This window comes from Accipiter gentilis, chromosome 2 (genome assembly GCF_929443795.1).
Source record: "Accipiter gentilis chromosome 2, bAccGen1.1, whole genome shotgun sequence".
NCBI lineage: Eukaryota > Metazoa > Chordata > Aves > Accipitriformes > Accipitridae > Astur > Astur gentilis.
In genome coordinates, this window is record NC_064881.1 from 32470476 (window position 1) to 32492014 (window position 21539).

Sequence of the window (21539 nt, forward strand, 5' to 3'; positions counted from 1 at the left end):
GGGCAGCCTGTGGGCCAGCACCATGCAGGTGTGCTACCCGCTTGAAACCCCTCAGAGTGGGGTGTTGCCATTAGCCTGGCTGTGAAATCATACAATCATAGAATTGTAGAATGTTTTGGGTTGGAAGGGACCTTAAAGATCCTCTAGTTCTAACCCCCCTGCCATGGGCAGGGACACCTTCCACCAGACCAGGTTGCTCAAAGCCCCATCCAGCCTGGCCTTGGACACTTCCAGGGATGGGGCATCCACCCCTGCTATCTCTGGGCAACCTGTTCCAGTGCCTTAGCACCCTCACAGCAAAGAACTTGTTCCTCACATCTAATCTCAATCTACCCTCTTTCAGTTTAAACCCCCTTGTCTTGTCACTAGAAGCCTTGGTAATAAGTGTCTCTCCATCTTATAAGCCGTCTTTATAAATCAAAAGGCCACCTACGCACAGGTAGCCTGATTCTGCTGATGATGTTAAGGACATTAATAAGCCATACCTCAACCAGGAGGCTGCAAGGGAGCCTCCTGTGAGAGCAGGTGGCAGGGATGGGGACTGAGGATGCTACAAACCCCCAGAGAAGACCATCTTCTTACGAAGCGACCCACCGAGGAATAAAACTGAAACCCTTTTGGCATACAGTCTTCTCACTTTGTAGCTATTTCTACCAAAGCTGTCTAAGCATGCAGAGGAGAAATGTATTTCAACACCTCCCATCTACCCGTGACTTCAGACTTGCAGAATATATCGAGTCCTGCAGCGATCATAGGGCTGGCTATGACTGCTCTTATCCTTATTGCTCATCCTTTAACACATGCTCTTCACACTTTGTTCCTAAATTAGGCTCCTAACACCAAATTACACTTCTGAGCAGCAAGACTTTATTGACAGATATGCCTTCATTCCCAGATTTCAAGACTGGAAGGCACTGTCAGATCATCGGGCCTAGTCTCCTATTATATTATACCACAAATAAACTTCCTGAAGCCTAACTTCCAGGAAGGTATCTAGTCTTTTTTGAAGACTTTAGGAGGCAAACTCCAGCACTTTGTACTTTGCTCCAGTTGGTAATTTCCTTGCAATTAAATGTCATGCCTTGTTACTAACACAAGATTGTCTGGCATCGTCAGTTCTTTTTTCTTTTCTCTGCCAGATGACAAAAGCCCTCAGAAGCTGACTTGTAGTAACTCAGTAGCAGCTATGAACTTCTCCTACATTGTAAGCAAGTCACTTTTCAATCTTGAAATTCTGGTGTTTCTCATTGTAAGACCTGGTGTCCAACTCTTAATATTTTTAGCTCCTTCTTGCCCCCTTTTTCAAGTTTTCAGTGCCCTCGGCAGAGTGGTCACCAGGACTGGCTGAAGTAATTCCCTCTCCCCCCCAATACAGTTTACAGAGGCAGAAACACAGTGTTGGCTCTTTTATCGTCTTCCCAAGACAGAGCGGTCTCTATATCTTTCTGACACTCCATTGCACGAGGTTCTCCTGCCGGATGGCTGTTTCGCTCTCAGCCCTGCAGCTCGCTGAAGGGTCCCCCCTTGGCAGGCTGCAGCCCGGCAGGGTAGCTGGGCTGCTCCTTCTCACGCTGCGGACGCGGAGAAGGTTGGCGTGGCAGCCCAGGGGATGTGAAGAAACATTCGGGGGGAAGCACGCTTCAGTTAGTTAGTTATTAAAGGAAGATTGAGGAAAAAATTGCTTGGTTTATATCTTTTCTTGCAGAAATGAGCCACAAATAGCCATTTTTTTCCTACCAATTAGGACTCCTAGCATTTAAATTCAAAGAGCCCTTGAAGGCTGGGAGGCACATCTTTCTAATTCCTAGTTCATTTTGTATCTCGTGAAATGCTAGTCTGGGCTGGTAGGAGCATCTTTAAGACCTCTTTCATAAGGTCCATAAGAAGCAAATGTGTCACTTAGTTTTGTGAAGACCTACATGCGGTAAATACCTTGGGACATAGCCCAAAGTGTTCTCGAAATCCATTCCCTCCAAATACTGCTTAGCTGAGAGTTTGTTAAATGAAAGTGCCTTTGGAAAACTACCATTAACACACCAAGATGTGCTCACATCAGCATCTCCCTAAAAGAAATTCCTTTGCCACTAGGTGGCAGATTTTTTTTTTTTTTATTTACCACTGCGTAACTTTTTTAAAAGCAAACCCGATGAAGGTGGTGTTACAAAGCACTAAGGTTGGCACCCACTGCAGCTGGCATTTTTATTTGCAACGCTAATAGCAAATGAAGAGGAGGGCAAGAGTTAGAGCTGCAGTTTGCGATCCTGGTCGTGCAGGAGCCCTGGTGACAGACCACCATCATGTTAGGTTTCTACACTGGATAATATTGATCTTCGATCCTGCAGCTCTTCCCCCCGGAGTACAGCTCCAGATAAGGCAAGTTTCATTTGCTTCAGCAGCCTGGCTCTACCACAGCTATTAGCACAAACAGGGACTTCCAGGAGTTAATGTATTCTTCAGCATATTATTGCATAAAATTATTTTAGGGGCCAATTTTGACTATCCTCATATAGCAAATACCCTCTCTGAATTCCCTGGCATGAGGAAGATGCCCGAGAGGGCGACTTGGCTCTGTAGTTATAAACGTTAGTGCATTCTTGAACTCTAGCCTTATCGGGGCATTTATAAATAGGCAGAGCCCTAGGAATTTGTAAAGGGAGGTCATCCGAGGATGCTAGCTCCGCACCTCTCTTTGGTCACAGATTTCTAGGGGTTTTCCTACAGCCCAGCAGTGCTCTGTGGGCTTAGGTTGTGTAGAAATGTTGTTTCTCTCCCAACTGTTGCAAAACCAGGGAGAGCGGTACACCTCAGCGGCAAGGCACAGAACGATCCCAGCTTTCCTCTCCCGGTGTGCCGGCGCGCTGCTACTCCCGAGAGCCGGGCACGGCCCAGGGCAGGCGGCTGCCGCTCTCTCCGTGGGCAGTGCCAGCGCGGGACGGCTGTTCCTGCGAAGGAGCAAAGTCGTTGCCTGTGGCAGGGGCCAGCCCCGCTCCTCGCGCCTCCGATCCTCGTCCTCCGAGCAGCGGCACGGCGAGGATGTTGGGATCACACTCGCCGCGTGGGGCTGGTGCGACTGCCCTCCGCTGCGCCTCCACACGAGGTGAGAAACTTCATCCATCCATTCTGTTGGTGCTTAAAGTTAAATTTAACCATTGTCCTCGCCAGGCCGTTTGGCACCTCAGTCTCTTGGATAAGCTTTCCAAGCCTGTGTTCTGTCATCTCCCCTGGAGAAAGCACTGAGTTTAGAAGACAGAGCAGGACCCACAGATTCAAGCCTGCCTCTGTACCAAAAACTCGGTGGATTTGTTGTCAGTCTGAACCCTGCACTTGTCACCTCATTAATCATCCTGCCCTGAATTTAGGTTAGGAGTAAGCTGATCCTTCCAGCGCGCTCGGTGTGACCATCGAGAAGCTGCCACCTCCACGAGCATGGAGCGCTGGCCCTTACTCCTCCTCTTTCACCCTGAGGGTCCCTTCCCTGGTCCCTTGAATAAAAAGTTATCTTTCCATCTCTGGCCACCTTCTAATTCCCCCTGCCATCCCATTTGTCCCTCTCCACTTCAACTGCTGTAGGTCGAGCTTTCTTTTGGCAAGTAATGTATGGGGTTGTCTTCTTCTCTTGAAAGATGGAGCCCTTTGTGAGGGCTGAAATCCCAGTCTAGGTCAAAAAAGCTTGGCTGTCCATGAGGTTATCCTCTCAATTGCTCTATTATATGTAGGTGATGTGAAATCATACCCATGTAATCATTCTCCTCCATCTCAACATTAATTACAAATAATAGAAGGTCTCTCAGCTCTTTGGTCCCTCGTGCTGGTCCCTAACGTGGGGCTTTGCATGTTGTCTTTAAAGGCCTGCAAGTGAAAATAATGTTATAATAAAAAAACCCTGTAAACCATTAATCAAATTACAGGGAAAATCATCATTCCCTGCACCTCACTGGAACAGATTTTAACTTGCCAGAAAAATAAAATGCAGCCTCTTTTTTTTTTCCTTTGTTTTTCTTTAACATAGCTTTATGCATCTGTGCCTGCACAAGGAAGAGCTGCCAGGGCTCTGCCCCATGGTCACACGAGTGGATGTGGCACTTCAAAACATATCAGAAGAGAAAAGAAAATCCTTCCCGCTGAGGTCTGGGCCCCAACGCCCCGGTGGGTCCCGGATCCAGACTGAGCCAAGAGGGGCTGGCAGCAGCCGGAGCACACGGCTGGGTGGTGACAGTGCTCGCCCACTCCCCTCGTGTCCCCCGCTGCCCTGGGCTTGTCGCCTGGGGGGTCACCAGCCGCCACATGCCCTGTGTTTGTGGGGTGTAGGGTTGTGTGCCACAGGGTTGTATGCCGCTCAGAGCATCTGGCTGTGGCCTGATAAGCATTTCAGGAGAATTTGAGCCAAAAGTTATGTCAGCAGGAAGGCAGAGAGACCGGGAGAGCTCGCCAGCCTGCTCGCAGCCCAGCGACGAGCAGCATCACACCAGGCAAAGCGCTCCAGCCCTGCGGCACCCAGTGCTCTGGGCTGCCGCTGGGACAGATCCCCGCCAGAGCCCAGCACTTGGAGCAGGGAGGGAAGGCTCCGTGGTCCTGCGGGGGAACAGAAAAGGGATGCGGAAGAGGAGGGATTGGGGCCGAGCAGGTGCAGTGAAGAGTCGAGCCTAAGCATAGTCCCTGTTAGAGCATCTCCGAGGTGCTGCAGAGCCCCTTGCCTCCCGCTCAGGCCAGCGGCGACATCCACGCTGAGCACCGACTCCCACTGCTCTGTGTGTGTGTCTTGGCTTCTCCCTCTCTTTTGATTACCTGCTAGAAATGTTTACATATAAGCAGAATCTGCAGGAGGCAGTAGAGGTGATGGGTGTAACAGGTGGGAAGTTTGAGAACAAGTTGGGAATAAGGAGCACATGCAGATAAATCACTAAAATCAAAGTGCATCCTTTGGTGGAGAGGCAGCAGAAGAGAATGATTGAAAACAGCATGCTATGTAGCACGTAATGAAAGCGGAATGTAGCAGCTACCAGTCGCGCGGCCTCGCTGAGGTTTTACTGAGTGCAAAATACAGTAAGGCTGCAGGACATTAAAAAGAGAGGAATAAATGAAAATGCCAGCACTTGGGGTCCACTCATGGCAGGCCCTGAGCACTTTCTATTCCTGCTATATTCCCTGGATGATAACTGCACACAGCAGAACTGCACCATTACTGTGAACACCTGCAAAGTTAATCCCCTTGGAGAAACGGAGAGATATTTATATGCCCAGGAGTGAGTGTTACTGCTCAGAGCCAAGAGCACTCTGCATACAGAGAGCTCTGCGGTGGCAAGGCTGCAAGCGTCGGCATCTGTGGGGCCAGGCCAGGTGTTTTGGCCATCGCACGCTCAGAACCACACCATGTGTGATCCATCACAGCTCATGATGGAAACTCCTTCACCGTGCTCTCAGGTGCTACAGTGAATAGCAAAGCGTGCAGAAAATTCTATCATTCTGGGGAAAGTGTCAAAAAATCACCTTCCCCAGACAGGTCCCTAGCCCTCCTTGGCTGCTCAGTGTGCCTAGAGAGTGAGGGACTTAGCTCGAAATCCAGGGCTGTCACCTGCAGAGATTTATGAATCTTAATGCACCAGAGTAATGTGATCCTGACCCCAATATTTAAAAATAGCCCAAGGGACTGGCCCACATAAACTCCAAGCCTTCCAGTCTAGATTGGGTGCCCAGTGAGCACGATGACATTTTAAATGTGGCGCAGATGACTTCGTGATAATATGGTGGGTTTCTTCTAGGAGGGGCATGCAAAATGTGCACAAAGAATGATGCTTCGCATTAGATTAAAGCACCAAAACAAGCGGGAGGAAGCCCTCACTGTTTACTCCGCAGAGCAGTTACTAAAGGAGTAGGAGCAATGCCTGTACTGTAGTATTATTCAACCATTTATGTGTGCTTATTTTCCCTGGAAAACAGAGGTGAAGCAAGCCACGACATGGCAGAGGATTACTGCACACACAAAGGGAGAAGCAGTAAATACATCGGTACACACGGGCCAGACGGGGGCCCCTGGGGCTGGGCATCCCGCCGGCTCCTACCAGAGCTTTGTGCAGGCTGCCCTGCAGCTTGAGCCCTGCCTTCGCGGGAGCTCCTGGAAACTGGCACTCGTCCTCCTGGCTCCCAGGCAGGGACAGTGCAGGGATGCTCGTCCAGCACTTCCCAGGCTTTGCATCCTCAGCGTTGCCGAGCTCCTTCCAGCGCTGGCCCACCCAGGGAAGTTAGTGATGAGAAGAGCAAGTCTCCTGCTCCCGGGTACCCGCCTTGTGTGGCTGCAGGGTTGGGTACCACACCGGGAGCCCGCTGAGCCTCTCCTCCTGGGGTGCCTGCAGCCTGCTGTGGAAGTGGGATAAATGACCTCAATCCCACTGCACGCGCCCAGAGCCCTTGCACAGAGGAGCTAGTGAGGGCAAACGTGACCCCCGTGTTTGGGGGGAATTTTCCAAACCACAGGCAAATCCTGAAGGAGGTGGTCCCTCACCCTGACAGCAAACAGAGGGGACTGAGCCAGAAGCCAGCGCAGTCCTTGATGCAAGCACGCGGTTCTGGGAACCACAGCACACGGGGCGCTGCGTATGGGATGCAGCCAGACGTTTTGTCGCACTTACTTCATTTTGCCTAAACCCTTGAGTCGCATGGGAGGTCTGGGAGGAAACGTATACCCGTGGCTCGCCAGGACTGCACTCCCGCTGCTCAGCCCTGGCCCTGTGCCTTCGGGTGCCATGCGCTGTCAGGGAGCGGGAGAGCCAATGCAGCAGAGCTTGCCTTCAGCCAGAGGCTCACTCTGGTACGATTTATATGCGAGGTAAAATCAGGTTCAAAAGAGATTTAAAAATGAACTCATGGAGGACTGCGTAGCCGGGGACCGGAGGGATGCATTGCCTGTCGGTGGCAGTTAGCAGCAGGCAGCACAACCAAAATCTGCCCTCTAACAGCCTATGTGACGTGAATTTATTGGTCATGGCCTGTCCCCAGGGTGCTGGTGACCCTGAAACAAAAGCTGCACCTCAAGGGCAGCCAGATTATCGTGGCCCCTGCTCCGTACCAGGTAGCACCCTGGGCCCGTGCCATGCCGCGTCCCCAGCAGCTGGAGGCAGGAGGCACCCAGGATGAGGAGCTGTGCACAAACACAGGGCAACGCTGGGACCTTTCTGTTTTTCTGACCATCTCTTTGGGAATGTTTTAATGACAGAACAAGGGTAAGGTTGACCAACTGTGTCAGAAAAACCCCCAACAGTTTCAGATCAGAATTCCCATAGAAAAGCCATGCATGGGCTTGAGGACATTGGAGTCCTCATGTTGGGAGATGCTGCATCCTCAGACTGCCCGAGGAGTACATTCAGTACCTAATTGTTTCAGCAGAATTCTTACATGTCGGAGACCCGGCATGGTATGGTACAGAGAGTGCTCAAATCTGTATTTCACCTGAGGAAATAAAACCATGAGCGAAATATTAAAGGAGTAAAGAGTAAAGGTTCCAAGCGACTTCAGAAGGAATCAGAGGGACAAACTTAAAGCAAGAACATTAAATTGTAGGTTAGGAGGAGAGCTGACTTTGGAGCAATGCAAACAGGAAAAGAGTGTGCAGGGAGATCCCAGCAAGGACTGCACAAATAGCCTGCCCCAAAACAGGGAGAGGCACAGGCTTTGGGATATATCTGTAAACAAATCCAGGCTGCACCAAAAATACTTCACTCCTTTGGCAATCTCTGCTCACTAGAGCACAGCAAGATCCCACATATTTGGCCAGCCACCCATATCCAAGGGTAAAAACAGGTGCCAGGGGCCTGTTCATTCCCCAGTAGAAAAGGCGGTGGCCCGGACCCAGACCACGGAGCGAGGTGAACGAAGGCAGGCGATGGCCAGAACATGCTACCAACAGCTTTGGTGGGATTTCCCCCCTGCTGATGGTGTGTTGTGACAGTAGTGGACACTTCTCATCAAATACCAGAGTCAAGCACAAGATGTAGCTCCGTTCGAGGATAACCAGCTGAGATGTAATGGTCTGAAATACTGTGTACCGAACTAGAGGACCTGATGGTCTCTGCTGGTCTGAAAGGCTCATTAGCTTCTCCTGAGCATACATCCATCCCAGGGCAGTCCCGCTGCAGGGCGTAGGAAGGAGCTCCCATCCGTTCCCTCCCAATGACAGCAGCGGCTCAAATCCCAGCATGGTTCATTTTCTGTAAGGGAATTTTCGTCTTTCAAATCAGAAATAAACAAAATTATTAGTTAAACACTTATCCACACAAGAAAGAATCAGTTCTCAATTCCTAAATACCTCAGTACATCTTGTAGCCCCTGCGAAAGCCTCTGGATTCTCTAGGACTTGAATTCCAGTCCTTGAGCTCTTTTCTTCCAGTGGTATTGGTTCAGTCCTGAGGCACCTGTGTTTTGGACAGATGTAAATCTGAGGCTCGGGATCTGTGCAGGAATGTCTCCTGATGACACCCCACAGACCTGACTTCATCCATCCCATCATGGGGGCCGGCTTGGAAGCAAAACACTCCACAGCACCCTTCCTTCTCATCCGCATTGTTCCACCTCAGGGGGAGCCAGGCTTTCCACTTAAATTCAGGTGGCTTTCTAGACCTCAGCTTATTCTTTCTGACCTATTAAGAGCTTTCTAACCATCGAACTCTTCCACTTCTAATTTACAAATGAAGAGCAGTTTGCTTCCAATTCTTCATGTGGGTAGACCCATGAGATCTGGCAGAAACAGCAGCTCATCACTTACATTCATTATGCTGGAGCAGAGTATCGCAAATAACAAGTAGGGAAATGAGCTTACCTCTAATAATCTAACATTTTTAGAATATTCCTTTGATTATTACAGAAGGAAGGGTAACTAAATGTGTTTGAAGAGACAGAGGCTCTCTCCCTTGCCTAGCATTAGCATCAATCTTTCTGACATTATTTGTGCTAGTTTTCTCCTGGGTATAGAGGTTTAACTGGATTTCAAACATTATCAGGAAGACTCAAAAGGTAAAGGCCAGATATTTTTATGCTTGCTGGCTGAAACTGTTTTTATTCCATCTCCTTGACTGTGATTATAGAGACACTTCTTGCTCCTTGAAAACCGTGTTAAATTCACAACTGCTCACAAAGCCATATAAAAGTAATTTATTGCACATCACTGAACACCCTCAAGAGGCCTGAAGCAGCATTAGCATTTTTATAGGAAGTGCTGGTATATCCTTTTGCACATACCCTACCTGTTCTTTTGTGCCTACATGACGTTTATGAAAGGCACATAAATGCTTGCAAAGATGTGCCCAGCACCATATAAAAGAGCCAACACCAGCTAGAAGAGTCTCAGGCGGGATGCAGCGGGCCATACCGACTTTCACGTCAGCTGCAGTGAGACTTTTTAGCTCCGTTAAGCGCTGAGGACCGAAGGCACGTGATTACAAATCCACCCATGCTGACCACATAAGGCTGGTTACTCCTGACCAGAGAAGCCTTGACTCATGTCACCTCTCGCTGGGGTAGTGACACCGGGTTGTGGCAGGTGGCACACAGAGGACCCAAGAGGAGAAGCGACTCAGCCTGTCAGCAGGCTCTCCTAGGGGTTTTAAGACACGCACATTTCAGCTGAAATAAAGGTGACCATCACCAGTGTCACTGATTGGGCAAAGAAATAACCTTAAAATATCCATATAAAGAAAAATAAAGAACAACAGCAAGCTGCATAGGCTCGTGCTTTCTGCCAGCCACACCAGTAAATGCCACAGTAATTCAAATTTAAAACACTAAGATAGTTGGGCTTTAAAATTCCTCTATCAACAAAGCAGTAGTAAGAGAGTTTCATATGAGCTAATATAGATGGTGCAGATTGAAAGTCACTTGGCACCAGAGCAAAGCAAGGGAATTGCTTAATTTTTGGCTGAGGTTCTCAGGGGTTGTAAAAGTTATGTTAGCAAATGGATTTGTTACTTTATCAGCTGACATTCTCTCTGATCAAGCTTCTTTTTCTCTTCCCCTGTTTTTTGCTTGTTTATTTTAGGGCATTCACTCCTGGTACAGAAGGGCAGCAGGTGCTGTTGGTGGACTACTCTTGGCACAGAGCAGCCGCAACTCAGGTGTTGGATACAGGTATATTTGCAGAGAAGGAGCATACAAAAACATCTGCAGCACAAGATGATTTTCTGCTTATGGGCCTAAAAGGAAAAAATAATTTTCCTTTGCCTGGACCACTGTTCCACCTGGCTCCAATTTCTGCACCAAAGAGAGTCAGATTTTGCAGCAGGCTGAACGCGTCTGTCCACAACGCAGGGAAGTGCTCAGTGAGCACGCTGTGAGCATCCGCGTCTCAGGGAGCACTAAGTTCACCAGGAGCTTCGTCACGAACTCCGGTGTTTGCTAAGAAGCACCGTGGTTTGTGGTCCTCTGCTCCCAGTTCAGCTCTCCCGGGATCTGAAGATGGCTGGGACAGGGCTGAAATTCCTGGAGAGGCTGCCTCAGCCAGACTCTGCCAAGCGCTGACCGCAGCCAGCTAAAGTCATTTTCTCTCCAAAGCTCTGCTGTAGGTGCTGGCAGGGCTTTTTCTGCAGCAACGCCTCGGTTAACACACAGAGAAGAGATTGCAGATTTGGTCCTAGGCCACCTTCTGCCCCAAAATGATGAGCTTTGCCGCCCACATTTCTCAGGGAAGCCCACCAGGCAATAGCTGGCAGTGGGCAAGCCTAGAGCAATTCTTTTCCATGGCAGGAAGGGCAGAGCTGGGCAAGTAAAGCCCCACAGCAGGGAAACGGCCAAAACGCTCCTGACTGCAGCCTTGGGGCGAGGATCCCTCCTGTGTTTGCCATTTAGGAGCATCTACACCAGATGCAGAGCTCTCATCAGGAGGGTGTCCTGGCTGACCAGTCAGGCTCACTCCCACCCTCCAGAGCTGGCCTTTCCAGGTATGCGGTGACCGATGCAAACAGGAGAGAGCAAGCATGTCTTCCTCACTGCTGCTCCAGCGGCTCCGGCGTTTACCCGGGCATTGCAGTGCGTGGGCTGGGGTCCGGGCGTGCACAGGGGAACATCCCAGGCTCTGTCCCTGGGCAGGCTGCAGCCGTCCCCAACGCTGCTCAACGCTGACCCAGCCCAGCCATCTCCAATCCCAAGCGCCTGACACTGGGGCCAACGTGTCCCCACACCAGTTCTTGCTGAGGACATCACAGAATCATAGAATGATAGAATGGTTTGGGTTGGAAGGGACCTTAAAGATCCTCTAGTTCCAATGCCCCTGCCATGGGCAGGGACACCTTCCACCAGACCAGGTTGCTCAAAGCCCCGTCGAACCTGGCCTTGAACACTTCCAGATCCACAGCTTCTCCAGGCAACCTGTTCCAGTGTCTCACCATCCCCAGGCTCAGTGCCAGGAGCTGCAAACAGCAAGTGGGGTGACCTGGGTTGTACACGGAGAGAGGTGCAGCCCTCGCTGTGGGGCTCTGGATTGCCCTGGAGGCACCCACCTCCCCCACGGCCTGCACCGCTCGCTGAATAACCCCTCTGCTGCTAATGTGCTGGCTCAAATTTGTTCCAGCAGCGCAATGGCAGGGAAATCGGTGTTGTTGGGGTGTGTGAAGGTCTGCCTTTTCATCTTTTACTAGCACAGACTTTACTAGAGAATTAACTCTGTAAACTCAGGCATCCATATAATTATCAGTGCTCCTCATGCCTTTTGGGGTCAACCATAGCTTAAAAACCGCCTCTGTAACAAACTTTCCTAAAGGCTCTTGTTGTATTTATGATCCCCTAAATGCCCTTGGAAGCTCCAGCAGAATGATAAGAATCAGGCCGGAGGCTTTTTGTCAGCTTTGACTAATGAAAAACCCACTTCATGAAATGGAGTGACCTTCTTTCTAAAATACCGTGGCTGTGTTCCAGACACCAAGGTCTAAGGATGGGTGAGTTCATCGTTTATGGCTTCGTTTTCAAATCAGTATATTCATATTCAGAAAAGTGGTGGGTTTTTTTAAAAAAGGAGAAATTCTCAGAGCAGGGACTGAAAAATAGACCTCCCAGATTTCTCAGTAAAGCAGTACTTTTTTTGACTTGCCACTGAGTTACCTCAAGTACTGCCACCAGCACAGGAACCACTCAAAATTTAATCAGATCAGTCCAATCTGCTGAGAATTGCAATTTGCCTTTCTAATACCAAAATAAAAATTAATACAAGCAGTTTTTCTCTGATGTTCTTCTGAATTGCAAAATGGGCTGTCACGTGGCAAACCGAAGGGGAGGAGGAGGCTGCCTTGCATCCAGGCATGACGCTCGGAGCGGCAGGAGGAGGTCTGAGCGCTTCAGGGAGGCCCTTTCTCAGCAAGACGTGACAAACGCTGTTTTGTCTCACCACAGCAGCTCGTGAGGACTAACACGCAGGCAGAGGCAGTTGCAGTGAGGATGGGGAGTGAAGCCTTGGCAGCACAGTCTGTTACCTGCTTTGCGTTACAAAAGTCCCTCTCAGCCCCTTTTTGTTTAATTTTAGGATGACCTGGTGTCCTGGTTTTGGCTGGGATAGAGTTAATTTTTCTGCCTAGTAGCTGGTACAGTGCTGTGTTTTGGATTTAGTGTGAGAATAATGTTGATAACACACTGATGTTTTAGCTGTTGCTAAGTAGCGCTTATCCTAAGTTAAGGATTTTTCCAGTTTCCCATGTTCTGCCAGTGAGGAGGGGTACAAGAAGCAGGGAGGGAGCATGGCCAGGACGGCTGACCTGAACTAGCCAAAGGGACATTCCATACCATAGAATGTCATGCTCAGTGTATAAACTGGGGGGAGCTGGCCAGGACACCCAGATCGCTCCTCAGGGACTGACTGGGCATCGGTCAGCGGGTGGTGAGCAATTGCGTTGTGCACCACTTGCCTTTCCTGGGTTTTATTTTTCTCTCTTTTTGTTATCTTCCTTTTCATTACTGTTATTATTGTTAGTATTTTTTTTTTTCAATTATTAAACTGTTCTTACCTCAAACCACAAGTTTTACTTTTTTGGGGGGGATTCTCCTCCCCATCCCACCACAGGGAGGGAAGGAGTGGGCTATTGGCTACATGGTGCTTAGTTGCCGGCTGAGGTTAAAGCACAACACCTGGGGGAAAAAAAAAAATTGGGATTACTGGGGGGGGGGGGGGGGGGGCAGAAAATCGAAGACATTGCCAAGATGTGACTCCCAGCTGTGGGTTCTACAGGACCAGCCTCAAAGCTGGGAGGCAGGAGGTTGCACGTGATGTTAGAGAAACCACAGGCAGCAGCTTTCCTAGCTCAGTAACAGCAGAAGAGAAGCTGCTTCTCTTGCCTTCACTGTTCTCAGCTTCCTTCTTGACAGGCATCTTCAGCCCTTCTTCCCCATCACTCCCTATGCCGAGGACATGCAGATGTTCCCATCGAAAGGTCTTAGTTCCCCGCTTGGAAGAGTTCATGCCCTTGATTTCATAAGTCCAAAAGGGGAAAAAGGAAGAGCAGCTACAAGAAAAAAACCCTCTGAACAACGATTCTTCCCTACGCTCCTTTCCAGAGCACGTAATGGACAGGAGCGGGGATGGCACTGAACGGCAGCCCTGCATCGTGGTGCCGGCCTTCGCCTCTGCCGAACGTGGGCGGCACAGCAGCGGAGACCGGGGTGCTGCCAGGCTGGAGACACTGCAGCTCTCGCCCTGGCCCATCCCTCTGGCTCTGTCTCCCAGGGGTCTGAGTCAACGAGAGGAATGTGTGGGGAATGCCAACATGCTGAAGTAGAGCAGAGGAAGAAAACAACAAAAGGAAAACATTATTTGGGCTTTTTTTTTTTTTTTTTTTTTTTTTTTGCGGGAAGCTCATTAAAAATGCTATCATTAGAGAGGGAAGCAGAGTTACATCTAAATTCATAATTTCTACAGTTTTTATGCTCTGCGTAGTCCTAGGGAACCACATTTTTGAACCCCATGAGCCACCACTCCAAAATATCAGCATCCCTGGAGACATCCCCTCCTTCCTCGTACCCTGCACTCCTCGGGGGCCCTCCCTGCCCCCCACCTTGCACTCTTGCCTTCCTCCAGCCCCCTCCTTTGGGGCAGCAACCCTCCTGCACCACGATTAGACCCCCGTTGCCCGCGCAGCCTCCCCGTCCCCAGCAGCTCCCTGTGGACCTCCTCCTCCTGTAACTCCATTTACCGCACCGCGGTGGCCGGAGCAGCGGCTGAGCCGGGGCTGGGACCTGCTGTGCCCAGCCACCACCGCCCAGCGCCCACCACGCACGCCAGCGTGTTGGCCGGTGGGACACGGTGTGGAAGTGGTTGGTCCTTCTGCAACACCCTTTCCCTGGCTGCCGCCTCCTTCCTTCCCTGTTGCACAACCCCCGGCAGTCCCGCGGCACGACCCTCGGCAGTCTCCGTGGGTCATAGCTCTCACGCTGCGTGACTGACACAAAGCGTGGGGTTACGCGGGGGGCGAAGCCCATAAGGACGTGAGGGGACCTAAGATCTGCTGCCCTGCGTTACCGCTGGTGGCGAGGAGCTGCAGCTGCAGCCGTGAACTCATCGGCGTCTCCCAGGGCAAAGAGTTCAGGCTCCGATCCCCACATTCATCACAGTGGTTAAGATAAACATAGTCTCTTTGAACCCTGCATTAAAAATAGCAAATTGCCTGAAGCTACACCTGCAAAGGCAGGTTTGTGAGGCCTTAGAAGACAACTGATGCTTCCTACAGCGTCATGTAGAAAAGCTGTCCCTTTCAGGAACCTCTCAGCAAGCAGCTGTGTAAGCACTTGTTCAGAATAAAATATCAGGAATAAACTATTTTGGACTTTCTTTTAAAAAAAAAAAATTGGTGGGGGCGACTACTGTAGGTTTTTTCCTGAAACACTGAAATAGAAGGTGGCTCGGTCAGTCCTGGCTCTGGTGTGCCAGTAGTACAAGAAGGTAGAGCTTGAGGGAACACCACCTTTTGTCTGAAAGAAGTGGTGAGAGGGAAGAATAAAATTTATTTAATTTTCTTCCTGTGGCCTTAGGATCAGGAGGGTTTTCCAAGATGTCCTTAGAAATTTGATGTAATGAAAACGGCATGGCGTGGCTGAACTGCCAACCCTGGCCAGCCAGGAGGCGAACCAAGGCCAGAGAACCAGCTCCCGTGGTGGCACGTCCTGGGCTGCCTTGAAAACCTCTCCTTCGGATGACTGTTCTGTTTAATGCAGTGATGTCTCAGGCAGCAAGTGCCCAGATCTGAGACCTGCTGGCATGCATTTTGGGAGGCAGGTGTGCCTTCTGCCTGGGGAGACCCAGAAGGGTGCCAGCGCAAGGGGGACTTTCTGGAGGATGTTTTTGCACCAACTATTGTCCTAGCAAAAGCCGCAAACTCTTCTTTTTGCAGAGTTTCAGGTCACATCCAGTAAATTCAGGAAGTTAATTCTGTTGTATCCAACATAGCCCTGGGGTTCCCCAAACCCTGCTCAGGCCCCAGGACCCCATTTCATATCTTACCTGCAATTAAACATCTGCTTAGAAAGCAGTTGACACTGACATTTGTTTCTGCAAGAGCAGGGTTTGTGCTGGGTGCTGTGTCATACGGGGGGTGTTGCCATGGCAAATACTGGTGTTTGTCAAAACTTTAAAATCCAACCCAGCGTTTCAAAGCATCCTGCTTCCTCTTGTGCAGTGCACCTACAAAGCTGGGGACAAACTAAAACGGTGGCAAAGTGACTCTGGAGAGGATGGGGAATTAAATTTGCTTGATAAATATTGAAGAGAGAAAGAAATAGGCAGCAGTGAGGAAAACAGAAAGGAGAGTATCAGTGTGTAAAGAAAAAAGTACCAGGAAAAAACCAGGCCAAAAGGCAAAAGAGTTAATTAATAGCAACATTTTATTTGACTTTAGTGACACTAAGAGAGAGTCCTGTGGCTTCAAACGCAGCGCTGAAATTACATTGCAATCAGTGCTCAGGGTTGTAAAAAAGTTCCTGTTACATGGGTATTAATTACGCTAATTAGTGTCAAGGCCATGCCTTGGCCATGGTTCCCGGCGCAGGTGGGTGAGGGGTGGCCCCGTACCTCCGTTTTTCCTGCCTGGTTTTCCCCTCCTTCCCACACCCCACTTCTGAGGTGTATTAGTGCAGAGGCTCGGCGTGGGCTCCCTCCTCCCCGGCCGATCAACACCCAGAAGAGGGAGAACGGGGGGAAGTGAAAACCACCGCACGCCCCTGAGCCCAAGTGCTGCTTGGTCCTCCTGACTCTCCTCCAGATCGGCACAGGTAATCAGCTCTGCCAAGCAAGCCTAGCGTAGCTGTCAATAAGACAAGAGCCAAAGCTTTCACAGAGTAACTATATACAAAAGGCTCAGAGCTCAAGACAGGCGGGTGAAAGCCCACGAGAAAGAAACTGTAAATCATTGCCAGCCAGACACCAACACTGCGGGCTGTCTCCAAACTGCAGACTTAACCAGCGCAGGCTGTCCTGCCCGGCACCAAAACGAAGCAGCTGATATCATAACTTCTGAAATCTAGTTTGAAGATGCCAGACCCTGCAAGCCCTGCCGAAACTCTGTGGAATAAGGCAGTGCCTTCCCAAGAGCTCCCAGCCGTCGCAGACTGCGTACCGCAACAACACTACTCAAGCAAAATAAATCGTTTATTTTATAGCCTATTTAAGCCAACCAATGACATTAGCAATTCACAGAAATAAAGCAGATCAATTACTTATTGCAAGGATGATTTTTATTTAAGTGATTCAGGAAAACAACACCTTTCAGTAGAATTAAAAGTTAGCTTTAGTGTTGGAATGGCTTTCAACATAGGCTTAAGTGCTTTCAGGAGGCAGGGCCTGTATTTCTTAGATATGATGTGATGAAGCCAAGACAGCACCACATTATGCCACTGAGGAATACTCCTCCCCAGCAGCAGTGTTGCAAAACTAAATCCATTAATACTTGGTTGCAAAGTTTCCATTGAAGGTGGTGGTAAAAGCTACTGAAATACCCGTGCATGAACGTGTTTATTTTTGTTTTCCTGTTACCTACTAACACCAACAACACTTTAAGCACATACAAATTGAGTGCCTCCTTTTTCTTCCTTAAAGGCTGTGGGTAACAAACAAAACTAAAATCTAAAGCAATTTTGTTAGCAAACAAAATTAACTTTCCTCAAGTGAGACATCCCTTTCCTTTCCCCCCAGAAACGTGCTGATCTGGGTGATTTCTTTAAAGATGCACTAGTGGAGGAGCTGTCACTCAGCTATTTACTCACTGAACTGCTGTCCATTCAAAGCCTGAAAGAGTGTGCAAATAGTACTGACCATTTTTTCACCTTGTGTCAAGAGAAATTATCACTTAAACACTAAAGATCTGTCCTCCTTCTTCCCCAGATCCAGTGCTTAATTGAACTAGAGCCTAAATAAACTCATAAACACATTAAATATCATTAGGTGTGCAGGTATCCCACAAACTGGGACGTGCACTGAGCATCAGCACCAAACTGTGCCTTGGATAAGAACCGTGAGCGCTGAATCAAGCCACCAGCACCTAATCCGTGTCTAAAGCAATAAACAAAGATCATCATCTTCCAGTCCACGTGTCCTGTTTAAGCATCTGTTTAACCGTGCCGTGACACGGATTTTGACCCAGTGTCGGAAGCAGGGACGATGTGAGCACAGGGCAGGGACGTGAGGGCAACGCTGTGTCGGCCACCCAAATGACCGGGGCTGCAGACCCCTCTGCACCAAAAGCATCAGGTACTGCTGCAGTCTAACCCCATGGGACAGACATCGATTGTGTTTTGCAGGTGGGACTTTCAAGACTTCAGGTGCTCTTTGCCTTCTTGGCAACAGGTCCTTCCCTCTGCCCCTGCCCAACCGCATCCCAGAGCAGCTACAGTTACCCAGAATCTAACTGTCAAGACCCAGGGAGACGTGTGATCATCTGCTGTGCCAGGAGGCCGCGCCACGTTGCTTGCACGTGCTCTTGGAGACAGCTCTGGCGGAGGTGAAGCTTGCGCTGCTGTCCGCCACCCAAGCCCCGTGTCAGGGGTTGGTATCTCCAGATTGTGCGACCACCTAGGCCAGTTTGCACACTCAGCAGTGCCCTTGCCAGCCACGCCAAGGCTCCACAATTATTGCCAGATAGCTTTTTGGTTGGTTTGTTTCCCAGCGGCACCTCCGCATCCCACCTCCCAGTGTGGTGGTGTGAGCCGGATGAGCCGAGAGCTGCAGGGGCTGAACCGCGGAGAGGTTTCCCACTCACATCCCAGCACCTCCCAGCAGAGGAGCTGGCAGAGAGCGAGGTGGAGGAAGACCCTCCAGCTGCCTCCACCACCGCTCTCCCAGCAGAGCCCCACATCTGCACCGGCACCGGCGGTGACTCACACGGCGGTACCCGACCTTACTCCCGATGAGCTGCCTCGGCGCACACAGCCAACACTTGTGCCGTGGCGGCGGAGAGCTTGGGCTGGCTTACCTCCTCTCCCGGCACACGGAGCCGGTACAAAGGCGATAAACCAGGGGGAACCTTGGCTGCGTAGCCGTGCCCCTCGGAGGAGAGCCGCAAAGCGTGCCGCTCCGTGCAGCATCAATGAATCCTTTCCAAAAAAGCATCTTCCCCCCTCCCTCCTGGGAGGTTTGCTGTCCAGCACCTGGGAATATACGATCGCACAAGAGAAGCTGGAGTCACCTTCCAGATCTGTCTGCATCTAGAATATATTTCCTTTCTTTCTTTTACAGTTTATAAATAGTCCAGCCTTCCTGCAGCTTTTTTCCTGGCCTGGTGACTCATCATCGACTCATCATACTTGTTGCTTCACTTAAACAGGGAATTGAAAAATCTCTTGCATAAATGGGAAAAAAAATAAAAATAAAAAGATCCCCCCAGCTGCAGATTAGCAACTAACCACTTAGGATGTTTTCCTATGGAAAGACCTGAAATAATTCCTGCTGTCCCATGGCTGGGAGGGTTATTGTTAGGATGAATCAGTGCAAGACACAAGCGATGCTATCTGGGCCAGCTACTCTGTAAGTACTCGTCCTTTCCACTCACTCTGCTTCCCTCTGGGTACTTACAGACAGTAACAATTTCTTTCTCCTTAGTTCAATGACGGGTATTTTTGATCCGTGTACGGCACTGAGAATTTCACAGGGATGCCACAGTTTCCCCTTTATTTCAGAAAATCGCAAGACTCTTTTGCCAGCGTGGCTTCCTAGTGAAAGGAGATGGAGGAGATCACACCACCCTCCTGAGCAGCCGCCAGCTTTGCGGGCAGCGGGGGAAGACCACGGGTCACCTCAGCCGTGGCCACGCAGCGTGGTGAGCTCCCAGAGACACTAACATCTCCCAGGCTTCGTGAGAAGCAGAGATCCAAATTTCGGACTGCTGCCGAGTGGGGCTGGGGGCTCGGTGAGTGCCGATGCTGGCGGGGAAGGCGAGCCCATGGGTCAGGGTCAGCGAGGGATGCGGCCGGGCAGCGGCACGGCTCCAACGCGGGGTTCAAGCTGCTCCAGTGCCCCCAGCGAAGGCTCCCATGCAGCGGGGCTACTTCTGGTTTCCCATTTCCCAAGCTCTGCTCTGGGCTGCGGAAGCTGGTGCGGAGCCGGGAGCAGCGGGGTGCCAGGGAGATGGGGTGACAGGGTGACTGTCACCTGCCAGGTGGAAGGGCTGCGGTGCTGGTGGGAAACACGTGGCCTCATTTCTGGTGGTGGGAGCCCCCCGCAACCCAGCAGGCTCTCGCGGCCACCCCTGCTGCGCTCCTCGGGCCAGTGCTCTGTGCTGCAGCTGCAGAGCGGGGAATCCCTTTGGCTAACCTGGCCCTCGCTCCTGGCTTTGCACTCCCTCCCCCCTTAGTCAGGATCACTCGAGGAATACTGATGACAGCTGATCAAGAATTATGTCTTCATTAAGCTGATTGCATAGCTCGTTTGAAGATGGCTGCTCTGTCCTCTTGCCACGCTGCAGCTTCTAACTGCCTTTTTATTTAGTGACTGCTCCTCTGGTGTGCAACGACTGGCGAGGTTACAGCGTGGCTGACGGGCGGTCAGGGGAGTGGATTTATTGTTTGCTTGATGAGGGTTTCATTAGCGTTTTGACCACCCTGCGTTTTAGGCCATTATTGTACTCTCTGTACTCTACATAGTCGTCAATTCCACTCAGGTTGCATGTGAAACTCTCTTTCTCTTTTCATTTTGGGGAGGTGGGGGTTGTACTTTCCAGCTGCCTGCTAGGCAATTAAACATTAAAAGCTCTGTTTCCCAAGCAGAAGCGTTTAAACTGCCTGAGGCTGCTGTTCACAGTAAGCACCCTGTGCCAGTCCCCCAGCTATCGCTGTGAAGATCCCAGCCCTCACGGTGAAATGATGAAAGCTGTATGGAATTCATCCTGGATGGCATTAATGAAATGAGAAGTTTGTGAAGGTTTAAAAAAAAAAAAAAGACTTGACAAATGTCAGTTCCTCCTGCATGTGTCAGAAGCAGTCAGGAGATGAGCTGGGCAGAGAGGAGACGCTATATGCCTCAACTGTTCAAAGCCATTTAAGTTTTGCTGAGGCCCTGGGGAATATTTAGCTGAGGTGGGGTGTGTTCGTGCCTCGCCGCAGCTGTTAGCGCATGGGCAGTCCCCGCAACTGCTGCGTCCGTTTATTTGGGAAGTTGTTGCCATGCGAGTACTTCGACATCTACCGAAATCTTCCAAGTAGTTGAAGTAGCGGTAGCAGCAGAATTTTTTTCACCAGACAATTACTCTGACTTTCAGAGTAGAATACACAAGCAAGTATAAAGTTTCATCAAAACTGTGGTATCCTAACAAAGCTTCTGAATTATTTAATGCATTTTATATGATTATTACTTGATTTATATCACAACACAGCAAGTGCATTAGCAAGTTTAGCCCCCGTCTTCTCGTGAATATAAAGAGAAGGCTAAAGCTGTGTTTTGCTGTTGTTTTCTTATTGCCAAGTACCACATTTTCTTTTGGTGACAACAGAAAGCCTTCCAGATCCCCAGATCCCTAGAAAAGACATGGAAGCTCAGTGTGACACACTCAATTACATCGTAAGGCATATTCCAAAACCATTTCTTCTCGCTGAATATTACCCCCTGACCACATGCTCCAGGAGAAGCGAAGATTTCTGCAGAAAATCTGGGATACAGAACCAGGTGCTTGAGCCCATAATGCACATACTCATTCATTCATCGTTTCTCTTGACCTGATTTTGTGCTCTAACTTTTCTGACAACTTGTGTTTCCTTGGTGATCTAAGTTTGTTGGCAAAGCAGACACATGAATCATCTATTTACAGTAAAGGTGGGGAGATGCCAGGGGAATACCTGATGCCCCTGCCTGCGGTGTGCAAGTCTCAGGCCAGCTGACGATAAAGTCCTTCTTCCCGGCCCTCTGGGCACGTGCCACATCTGCACCGTGGCACCCACCCTGGCAGCCACATCTGCACCGAGGCTGTTCAGACCCTCTGCCAGGATCGCAGGACCAGTTGGTTAAGGGTGTCTTGAAATAGCGCTGCTGGATGGCAAAGCTCGGGAGGAAAAACCTCAGCAAGCCAAGCTCTCCAGGCGGGACGGGTAGACAGGCTGCC